Source organism: Mus caroli, unplaced genomic scaffold (genome assembly GCF_978045245.1).
Source record: "Mus caroli unplaced genomic scaffold, Mus_caroli_1 scaffold_7, whole genome shotgun sequence".
NCBI lineage: Eukaryota > Metazoa > Chordata > Mammalia > Rodentia > Muridae > Mus > Mus caroli.
In genome coordinates this window covers 19,742,501-19,754,071 of record NW_028227262.1, presented here as the reverse complement: position 1 = coordinate 19,754,071, position 11,571 = coordinate 19,742,501, and positions in this window count along the sequence as shown.

The following is an 11,571-nucleotide window of genomic DNA, read 5'->3' as shown; positions in this document are numbered from 1 at the left end:
CTTGTTTTTGGTCTTTATATTCTCAGGTGGTTTTTTTTTTGGGGGGGGTTATGGCTAAGCCTTTTTGTTTATATTTAATACCACACATCACCTCCATTCTCTAACCACCATGAAAAGCAACTACCATTCACCTCCACCAGTGATCTCACTGTTTCTCTTAACCCATTATGCCATCTGAAGCTTTCTAGTTCGACTTATGTAAGTCTTCAACACCATCATCATTGTCTGTCTCTCACTTGTAGACAGTGAGGTGCCTAAGGCCAGGGACACACCTTTACTATTCATCAGTGATCTTTGATGCCTCAATTGAGCCTGTAACACTGAAGGAACCCACAAGTGCAGTGGAAAGAGACATGAAAGAAAGCAAATCTTAACTCAAGGATTTGTTTACTGTGTCAATTTGGAAAATCTGCACAATTTCCCTAATAACTGGCTTTGTTTCCTGTAAGCCAAAATGATTTCCAGTGGTTTGTGAGAGAGCTACATGAAAGACAATTGTGACCTGGAAAGTTAGTGTTCTAGAAACAACAGATGTTTGTTGCTACATCACGGTGTGGAAGTCTGGTGTGAGAAGGCTTTTCATTTGAGGAGAGGCACTAGGAGGGGTTAACTGAAAATTCTCAGCATCATTGCTGATGACATGCACCATGTCTGCTGTGTGTTGGGGTCAGGAACTTGGGCAGACAGAGGAAGCTGCTGCATCCTAGTCAGTCATCTCTAAGACAGTTCTTCATGCTAAAATGCTCACAGAAGGGTTCCAGACATCTCACTTCATTAACCACAACCAACAGCACCCATCTTCTACATAATACAAAAGTAATGTATACAATTACATGTGTTTGTTATGTACAACATGGTTAATATATATTTCACATATATGTTATTAGTCATAAATGGTACATAGAATTGTTATTGTATATAATATGATAAATAGCCTTAAGCGTTTTGTCATTGATATGTGCTCAAAATGTGAATATTCCAGGACAGTCTGGTAGGCAAGCCTTATTTTAAAAAGAGTTGTTTTTCCAACCAGGTAAGCATCATCTCTCATTTTTCCCTTGTATTCTTTACAGATCAGCTGTACTGGCTTCCCCTCTGTTCTTAACAAGATAAATTTGAGTTTCTGCAGAAGGCTTGATCTTACTTTTGTTCCTTATAAAGATTTGTTTTCATGGCTAAATCATATCTATATCTATATCTATGTCTATCTATATCTATATCTACATATATTTTCACATACCATCTCTGCAAACAAGTCTCCCTCCTTAATCAAACACTTGCCTTTTATCTGAAGTCATTTATCCCTACCTGACTTTATAGGGACAGCAAAAGTTTTGGGTATTTTTGTTTGTTTGGTTTGGTTTTTAGAGACAGGGTTTCTCTGTGTATTGGTGACTGTCCTGGAACTCTCTTGGTAGACCAAGCTGACCCGGAACTCACAGAGATCCACCTGCTTCTGCCTATTGAATGCTGGGGCACACCAAGTGCTAGCATTGCCTATGCCACCATGCCTGACTTTCCCATTTCTTTAGAAATATTTCATGGGTTTCATCCCATGAAAAATATGTATAAATAAAGTGATACCCATATGTTCACGACAGCATCTGTTGTGATTAGCACTTCGTAACTGAGAAAACTGAGGCTTACAGACACGGAGGCTTGGGTTGGGCTAGGCCATTCAGACACTAAAACCCAGTGCAGTTCTCCCTCAAGTGTGACCTTATATGAAGAATCCGGAGGGAGGTTTCTGAAAGGAAATGATGTAACGTGAGGCAATGCAAAGTGCAGCAGGAAGGCAGGGTGTACAGTCCTTATCACGGCAGCTGCCTTAGTGGTACGTGTTCAAAGGAACCACAAACTTCCGACCTGAGGCAGTTTCCGGTGACAACCTGCTCATCATATTTCAAAATGATTTTTTTCTATCAGTGAGTGAATGAGGTACTGGAATGTCTTTAGTCTTCTTGTGGATCAGATTTTCCATTTGCAATGTTTTATTAAAGTAATTCAAGTTATGTAAATCGGTATCACTTGTTTTTATATAGCAGGTGTGTGTGTGTGTTTGAAATGGTTACTACATGGGACCAGCAAAGGTGGCTGTGAGGAAATGGGGGGTTTCCAGTTCTCAGCAATTTCCAGTGTCTTCTCCTCTGAGTTCATCAAACTTTCTTACTTTCCTCTTTTGCAGAACATTTCCCCAGATACAAAAACACATTGGAAAGTGTGAATTGATCTGTTTCTTCTTGGTTTAATGTGGTAAAACTGTGAAGTTCCTGTGCACATAAACTTGGACTACGAAAATTCTGATCACTTTTGAAAGTGAATGGACTAGGAGAACTCTATCATAGAAAAGACATGGTGTTTAGCTATGCCTGAGATCATTCCCACATTTATTTCAGGTGTCTGTCACATGAAGAGCATGTTTGAGGATGACCCTCAGAGAAAGTGGTGTGAAGAGAGCCAGAGAAGTCAGAGCCTGAGATACCAAGCAATTGAGTCTTTGTGTTTGACTCTTGCTTGACAACTGTGTAGTAAATCCAAAAGAGTGCTTGACCTCTGTAGGGAGAGAAAACTGAGAGGAAGACATGCAGCACCCTGGAGTTCATATGCATTTCAAAATCTTTAAGGTATGGGAGGAATATGCAAGCTTAAGAAAAATACAAAGCATCCTAATAATACATTATGGATAATTTAAGCTACTGATCTTGACAGTGTAACTGAACGGCACACTTCCAAGCCCACTTTCACCTAACTTTATCCATTGACACAGTAGGAAATAAAGAACAATTTATTTTTTATTAACTGTTAAGAACATAAACTACAACTAAACAGAGCTTACTTGGAAAATATTTTTTTCTTAAAAAAAAAAGGAAAAGCAAAATAAATAAAACCTTCAAGGCCAAATGCATTTGTTTATAGCTACATATCAATAATGAAATTTTAATACTGAAATTGAACATTGTAAATTCGTCAAGAATAGTACATAAAACATTAGAAGAGGTAAACTCTAAATTAGAAATTGGTCAGCCCATTTTACTAGTAAACTTAAATTCATCAACATGTATAATATATCATGTATAATGTATGTATGTATATATTTATGTATGCATAAAGCAATACATCCATTGAAAAACCAAATGTTTATTTTCATTAAAAATCTATCACCAAGATGTGGTATATTAGGAAATTAAATGGAAAAAAATTTCAGAAGATATAAATTAATATATTTGGTAACTTTGAGTGCTTAGGTTGAAAGTTCATAATTAATTAAGAATAATTATTTAGAAGTATAGGTTCTATTTAGGAGGAATGCTCATTTATAACCTATATCAGTATTAGTGGACAATTGGAACATTTTCTTATGAAATTAGGAATGAGATGAGAGGTCCACTATTTCAAATCTCTGTCTCTCTATCTCTCGGTGTCTCTGTGTCTGTCTGTCTGTCTGTCTGTCTCTCTCTCTCTCTCTCTATCTATCTCTCTCTCTCTCTCTCACACACACACACATATACACCACACACACACACACACACACACACACACACCCTTTAAAGAGTTTATCATTTTGTAGCCTAGGCTGACTTTGAACTCATGAACTCAATCTCTCCCAGCACTGGGATGACTGGTGAGGGTCACTACTTTGGACTCAGTCTATCTATGTAAAGTTATTACATATTCTGATGTAACATTTCATTGATGCTAAAGAAAGAAAAACAAACAAACAAGCAAACAAACAAACAAACAAGCATTTCAGGACTAGAGAGAAGAATTGAATTGTTAGTAATTCTTTTGAGACAGAGTGCCAGTTGAAGTATTGGAAGATCTCTAAATCTCTTCCCTCTTTGGGTTAATATTGTATTCTATCTTATATCTTGGGTATCCTAAGTTTTGGGCTAATATCCACTTATCAGTGAATACATATTGTGTGAGTTCCTTTGTGATTGTGTTACCTCACTCAGGATGATGCCCTCCAGGTCCATCCATTTGGCTATGAATTTCATAAATTCATTCTTTTTAATAGCTGAGTAGTACTCCATTGTGTAAATGTACCACATTTTCTGTATCCATTCCTCTGCTGAGGAGCATCTGGGTTCTTTCCAGCTTCTGGTTATTATAAATAAGGCTGCTATGAACATAGTGGAGCATGTGTCCTTCTTACCAGTTGGGACATCTTCTGGATATATGCCCAGGAGAGATATTGCTGGATCCTCCGGTAGTACTATGTCCAATTTTCTTTCTTTTTTTTTTTATATTTTTATTACATATTTTCCTCAATTACATTTCCAATACTATCCCAAAAGTCCCCCATAGCGCCCCCCACTTCCCTACCCACCCATTCCCATTCTTTTGGCCCTGGCATTCCCCTATATTGGGGCATATAAAGTTTGCAAGTCCAATGGGCCTCTCTTTCCATTGATGGCCGACTAGGCCATCTTTCGATACATATGCAGCTAGAGACAAGAGCTCCAGGGTTCTGGTTAGTACATCATGTTGTTCCAACAATAGGGTTGCAGATCCCTTTAGCTCCTTAGGTACTTTCTCTAGCTTCTCCATTGGGAGCCCTGTGATACATCCAATAGCTGACTGTGAACATCCACTCCTGTGTTTGCTAGGCCCCGGCATCGTCTCACAAGAGACAGCTATATTTGGGTCCTTTCAGCAAAATCTTGCTAGTGTATGCAATGGTGTCAGCGTTTAGAAGCTGATTATGGGACGGATCCCTGGATACAGCAGTCTCTAAATGGTCCATCCTTTCATCCCAGCTACGAACTTTGTCTCTGTAACTCCTTCCCTGGGTGTTTTGTTCCCAATTCTAAGAAGGTGCACAGTGTCCACACTTTGGTCTTCATTCTTCTTGAGTTTCATGCGTTTATCAAATTGTATCTTATATCTTGGGTATCCTAAGTTTTGGGCTAATATCCACTTATCAATGAATACATATTGTGTGAGTTCTTTTGTGATTGTGTTACTTCACTCAAGATGATGCCCTCCAGGTCCATCCATTTGGCTAGGAATTTCATAAATTCATTCTTTTTAATAGCTGAGTAGTACTCCATTGTGTAAATGTACCATAATTTCTGTATCCATTCCTCTGTTGAGGGACATCTGGGTTCTTTCCAGCTTCTGGCTATTATAAATAGGGCTGCTATGAACATAGTGGAGCATGTGTCCTTTTTACCGGTTGGGACATCTTCTGGATATATGCCCAGGAGAGGTATTGCTGGATCCTCCGGTAGTACTATGTCCAATTTTCTAAGGAACCGCCAGACTGATTTCCAGAGTGGTTGTACAAGCTTGCAATCCCACCAACAATGGAGGAGTTCCTCTTTCTCCACATCCTCGCCAGCATCTGCTGTCACCTGAATTTTTGATCTTAGCCATTCTGACTGGTGTGAGGTGGAATCTCAGGGTTGTTTTGATTTGCATTTCCCTGATGATTAAGGATGTTGAACATTTTTTCAGGTGCTTCTCTGCCATTCGGTATTCCTCAGGTGAGAATTCTTTGTTCAGTTCTGAGCCCCATTTTTTAATGGGGTTATTTGATTTTCTGGAGTCCACCTTCTTGAGTTCTTTATATATATTGGATATTAGTCCCCTATCTGACTTACGATAGGTAAGAATGAAGACTGAAGTGTGGACACTATGCCCCTCCTTAGAATTGGGAACAGAACACCCATGGAAGGAGTTACAGAGACAAAGTTTGGAGCTGTGACAAAAGGATGGACCATCTAGAGACTGCCATATCCAGAGATCCATCCCATGATCAGCATCCAAACGCTGACACCATTGCATTCACTAGCAAGATTTTGCTGAAAGGACCCAGATATAGCTGTCTCTTGTGAGACTATGCCGGGGCCTGGCAAACACAGAAGTGGATGCTCACAGTCAGCTAGTGAATCGATCACAGGGCCCCCAATCAAGGAGCTGGAGAAAGTACCCAAGGAGCTGAAGGGATCCGCAACCCTATGGGTGGAACAACATTATGAACTAACCAGTACCCCGGAGCTCTTGACTCTAGCTGCATATGTATCAAAAGATGGCCTGGTCAGCCATCACTGGAAAGAGAGGCCCATTGGACATGCAAACTTTATATGCCCCAGTACAGGGGAACGCCAGGGCCAAAAAAAATGGGAATGGGTGGGTAGGGAAGTGGGGGGGAGGGTATGGGGGACTTTTGGTATAGCTTTGGAAATGTAATTGAGGAAAAAATGTAATAAAAAATAAAAAAAATATTGTATTCTATCCATTTGGAGTTGATTTTTGCACAGGATGAGAAATAAGGATCCAGTTCTATTCTTATGTTTGATAGCCAGTTTTCCTTACTGCCATATGTTGAAGATATTGTCACTTTTCCAGTACGTACTTTTTTGTCTTTGTCAAAAATTGGGGGCTACAGTTGCACTGACTCACACTAAGGTGCTTTGTTCTATGTCATCGATGATCTTTCTGTCTCTATTCCAGTAATTTGCAGTTTTCATACTGTTGCCTTATATTATAGTCTAAAATCAGGTATGATGATACTTCTAGGAGTCCTGTTTTTGCTCAGGATTGTTTTGGCTATCCTGGATTTTTTGAACTTCCATCTGAATATTCATAATACTCTCACTTCTTTCCTAATTGTAGCCTTTGCGTTTGCTTCTCTCATCTCATGCTAAAGCTACTTCTTCAATGTCTACATTGGATAAGAGGAGAGAAAGTAGACATTTTAATTTTTTTTTTGAGTTTAGTGGTGATGTGACAAGATTTTCTCCATTCAGAATTGTGTTAGCTGTGGTTTGGCATATGTATTATTTATAATTTTAGGTATATTCCCTCCATCTGTATTCTGTGTAAGGTTTTGATGAAGAAATGTTAGATTTATGTCAAATGCCTTTTCTACATTTATGGAAGGGCTCATGTCATTTCCTGAGGCTACCTATGTGATGAGTTACATTCATTGGCTAATATGTTTTGAAAGATCTTTGTGCCTCTGGATTGGGGCTGCTAGAGGAAAGGTAGAAAATATTCTACAAGATGCAGACATAGGTAAAGGCTTTCTAAACACATCCTGGGACAATAATTGACATGGGACATCTCATGAAACTACATTTTTTTTTTTGTTCCATAAAGAGAACTGTACCCGGCGTGGTGGCTCACGCCTTTAATCCCAGCACTCCGGAGGCTGAGGCAGGCGGATTTCTGAGTTCGAGGCCAGCCTGGTCTACAAAGTGAGTTCCAGGACAGCCAGGGCTATACAGAGAAACCCTGTCTCAAAAAACCAAAAAAAAAAAAAAAAAAAAAAAAAGAGAACTGTAAATAGAGTGAAGAGGCAGTCTGCCTATAGAACAGAAGAATATCCAACAGCATATTAATATAAGAATCCACAAAGAACTAAAAAGACCTAAGCAATGCAAAGACAAACAACCCAATATAAACATAGGTTATGGATCTCAGCAGATGTATTTACTTTTAAAATAAATAAAAATGGCTAAAACCCTTTTAAGAGCTTTCAACATTGCTCCCCATCAGCAAAACACAAATTATAACTCTTTGAGATCCCACTCAGTCCAGTCAGAATAGCTAAGATCAAGAAAAGAAAGGATATCTGAGTTTTCTTGTTTGAGAAATCTGTTTAGATCTGGACTGTTATTTGTTTTCTTGATGTCCAGGAGTCTGTTTGTTTGTTTTTAGTTTGTTTAATATTTTGGATATTAGCCCTATATCAGATGTATATTTGGTAAAAACAAAACAAAACAAACTTTTCTCATCTTGTAGCCTGCAACTTTGTGGGAATGGTGGTGTCCTTTGTCTTATAGAAGATTTTCATTTTTATGAGGTTCCATTTATTAATTATAACTCTTTATATAACTCTTTGTTGTTCTTAGTGCCTGTGCTATTAGTGTTTTTGTTTAGAAAGAAATTTTTTTTTGTGCTAATACATTCAAGGCTATTATCCACTTTCTCCTCTATTAGATTTAGTGTATCTGGCCTTATGAGATCTTTGATCTTTTGAAGTTGAGTTTTGTGCAGGGTCATAAGTATGGATCTATTTGTATTCTTCTATATGCATATATCCAATTTGATCAGTATCATTTGTTGAAGATACTGTGTTTTATCTTTTGTATATTTCTGGCTTCGTTTTAAAAATCAGAGTGTCCATTGGTATGTGGAATTATGTCTGGGCCATTGATCAAATGTGTCTGTTTTTGTGCCCATACCATGCCATTTTTATTACTATAGTTCTATAGTACAATTGGAGATTGGAGATGGTGATACCTCCAGCAGATCTTTTATCATTCAGGAGTGCTTTTTGTTTTGTTTTGTTGTGTATGTATGTATGTATATTCATGTGTGTGTTTTTATATGAAGCTAAAAATTGTCCTTCTTTGAAGTATTATGTTGGAATTTTGATGCAGAGTGCATTGAATCTGTAGAATATTTTTGGTAAGATGGATATTTTTGCTATATTGGTTTTGCCCATATAAATACTACTATTCTACTAAAGAAACAGTAATAAAATGACTCCTAATGGCATTCTGATATACTCATAGATCCATACCTTCTTCATACATCATCAGAGAAACTTCCTCCTGTAGCAGGTGGGAACAAATATAGAGGCACAGAGCCAGAGAATATAGAGAGGGAAAGACCTTGGAACACTCAGCCCTGAAACGGATGTATCCATCAAATCCATCCTCTTGGGGCTTAGGAAAATCCACTGAAAAGGAGGTAGAAAGAGTGTAAGAGTGGTGGAGGTCTTCCAGGCCAAGGAATGAAGCCTTCTAGACACTCCAAGGCTGGTACATATATGAGCTCACGAAGTCTGTGGTAACATGTTCAAGTCCTACATAGATCTGCACCAGATAGGGTCCTAGAGCTGAAAGGAGAAGTGGACACATGTCCCAATCTCTATCACAGAAGTTCTCTCTAAGATGTAACCACTGGCAAACAAAAAAAATTTTTTTTCCACTGGGAAAACAAATCATCCTTAGTGGTAAGTACCATGCCCAGCAGCAGATGGCCAGCATAAAATGTACTTAGGGGCATCTCTGGAAGTTCCTTGTCTCATGTTAAATTAGGGTGTTCCTCAATTTCAGATCCTTTGTGTACATATTATAGCTTCCAGTTTGGGGTTTTTATTGGGATTTCTGAATGTGTAAAAAATGTGTATGTTTCTGCATCTATGTGTGTTTCTTGATTTTTTTTTAGTTTTTGTTTTCTCTTTTTCTTGTTTGATTATATTATGCTTTAACTCTTTTTTTTAATTTAATCTTTTTTTTTTTTTTTTTTTTTTGAGACAGGGTTTCTCAGTATAGCCCTGACTGTCCTGGAACTCACTCTGTAGACCAGGCTGGACTTGAACTCAAAAAATCTACCTGCCTCTGTCTCCCAAGTGCTGGGATTAAAGGCATGCACCATCACTGCCCAGCTTTTTATTTATCTTATCTTATTATTACTCCTAAAATGCTTGTTTGTCTTCTAAGGAAAAACAGAAAGGGCATGGGTCCTCATGGGAGGGAAGTGAAGAGAAAATGGGAGTAGAGGGAGGGTAAACTGTAATAAGAATATATTGAATGGAAACATTGATTTATTTTAAGCAAACGAAAGGAAAAAAGGACAATAAATTCTAGCAAGGATGTGAGAAAGGGGAACTCTTTTTGACTGTTGGTGGCATTGTAAGTCTTTATAGAAATCAATGTGGCAGAAGATCAGGTATGCTCTCTGTAGACTTCTCCACTCTCAGTTTCTCCATACTCAGTCCCTCAGGCTCTTCCTTAGTGCTACAAATGAACACCAGCTTCAGAATTCCCTCACCTATGTTTATGCCTTCTGTGAATCCTACTGACCATTCTCTTCTGGCCTCCCTTCCCCCACACTACTCTAAGTCACAGACACAACTAATGTATTCTTCTCTCTCTCTCTCTCTCTCTCTCTCTCTCTCTCTCTCTCTCTCTCTCTCCCTCCCTCCCTCCCTCTCTCTCCCTCTCTCTCCACTAGAGCCAATCCCTTTCTATCCTCCCTAGTACTCCAACAGATTACTAGCTGTGGTCTCCCTTCTCTCCTGCCCACTTGTTCATGTGGCTAGCCCATCTTAACCTTCCTCTCTAATTTATTGCTGCATATCAGCCTCCGAGACCAGTAGACATTCCCTGAAGGTCATTAAAATAGACAACACACAGCCATTATACTCTATAAACATCCAGAGAGGAAACAGAAACCAAGAAACAAAACACCAACACAACAGACACAAACCCAGAGACAAGTACCTAGACTTATAATCACCCCAAACCCAGATCCCTCGATGCAAGCTTAAGAACGAAGTCAATAACAGCCAGGACAAAGTGTCTCTACTAGAGCCACCTATCCTACCACAGCAGGCTCTTATAATTCCAACATAGCTGAAACACACACATCACAGAGACCTTAAAATCAGCTACTTGAAAATGACAGAGGTCCTAAAAGAGGAAATAAATCCTTTAAAGAAAGCCAGGAAAACATAAACAAACAATTGGAGGAGATGAATACATCTGTGCATCCCTTAAAGAAAGCCAAGACAAAACAAAAAGTCAAAGGAAACAAATAAAACTGATCAAGACTTGAAAATGGAAACAGAATCAATAAAGAAAACACAAACTGAGGAAATTGTAGAAATGAAAAATTTAGGGATTTGAACAGGATCTGCAGAGGCAAGCTTCACTAACAGGATACAAGAGATGGAAGAGAGAATCTGACATTGAAGTTACCATAAAATAAATAGATTTGTTGCTCAGAGAATATGCCAAATCCAAAATATTCTTGATATAAAAACATCCAAGAAATCTGAGACATCATGAAAAGACCAAAACTTAAAACTAATAGAAATAGAGAAAGGAGAAGAATCCCAAATCAAAAGCCCAGGAGATATTTTTAACAAAATCACAGAAGAAAATTATTCTAACCTAAAGAAAGAGGTACATGTTAAGGTAGAAAAAGCATACAGAACACAAAATAGGTTGGGACAGAAAAAGAGTCCTCCTGGCACATACTAATCAAAATGCTAAATGTACAGAATAAAGAAAGAATATTAAAATCTGAAGGGATAAATGCAAAGTAACATATAAAGACAGACTTATTAATATTATACCTGACTTCTCAATGGAGACTCCAAAAGCCAGTAGAGCCTGGACAGATATGCTGTAGACTCAAGAGACCATAGATGCCAGCCCAGAATACTATGCCCAACAAAACTTTTAGTCACTATCAATAGAGAAAACAAGATATTCCATGATAAAGTCAAATTTAAGTAATGTCTATCTGTAAATCCAGCTCTACAGAAGATGCTAGAAGGAAAACTCCAACCTAAGGAGGCTAACTACACCCATGAAAACACAGGAAGCAAATAATCTCACACCAGCAAAACCAAAAGAAGAAAAATATACACACATGTACTCATGCATTCACATATGCACATGCCACTCACCACCACCACCACCAAAATAATAGGAATCAACAAACATTGGAACATCAGTCATTGATATCTCTTAATATCAATGGTTTCAATTCTCCAATAAAAGTGCACAGATTAACAGAATGTTTGAGAAAACAGGATCTGAC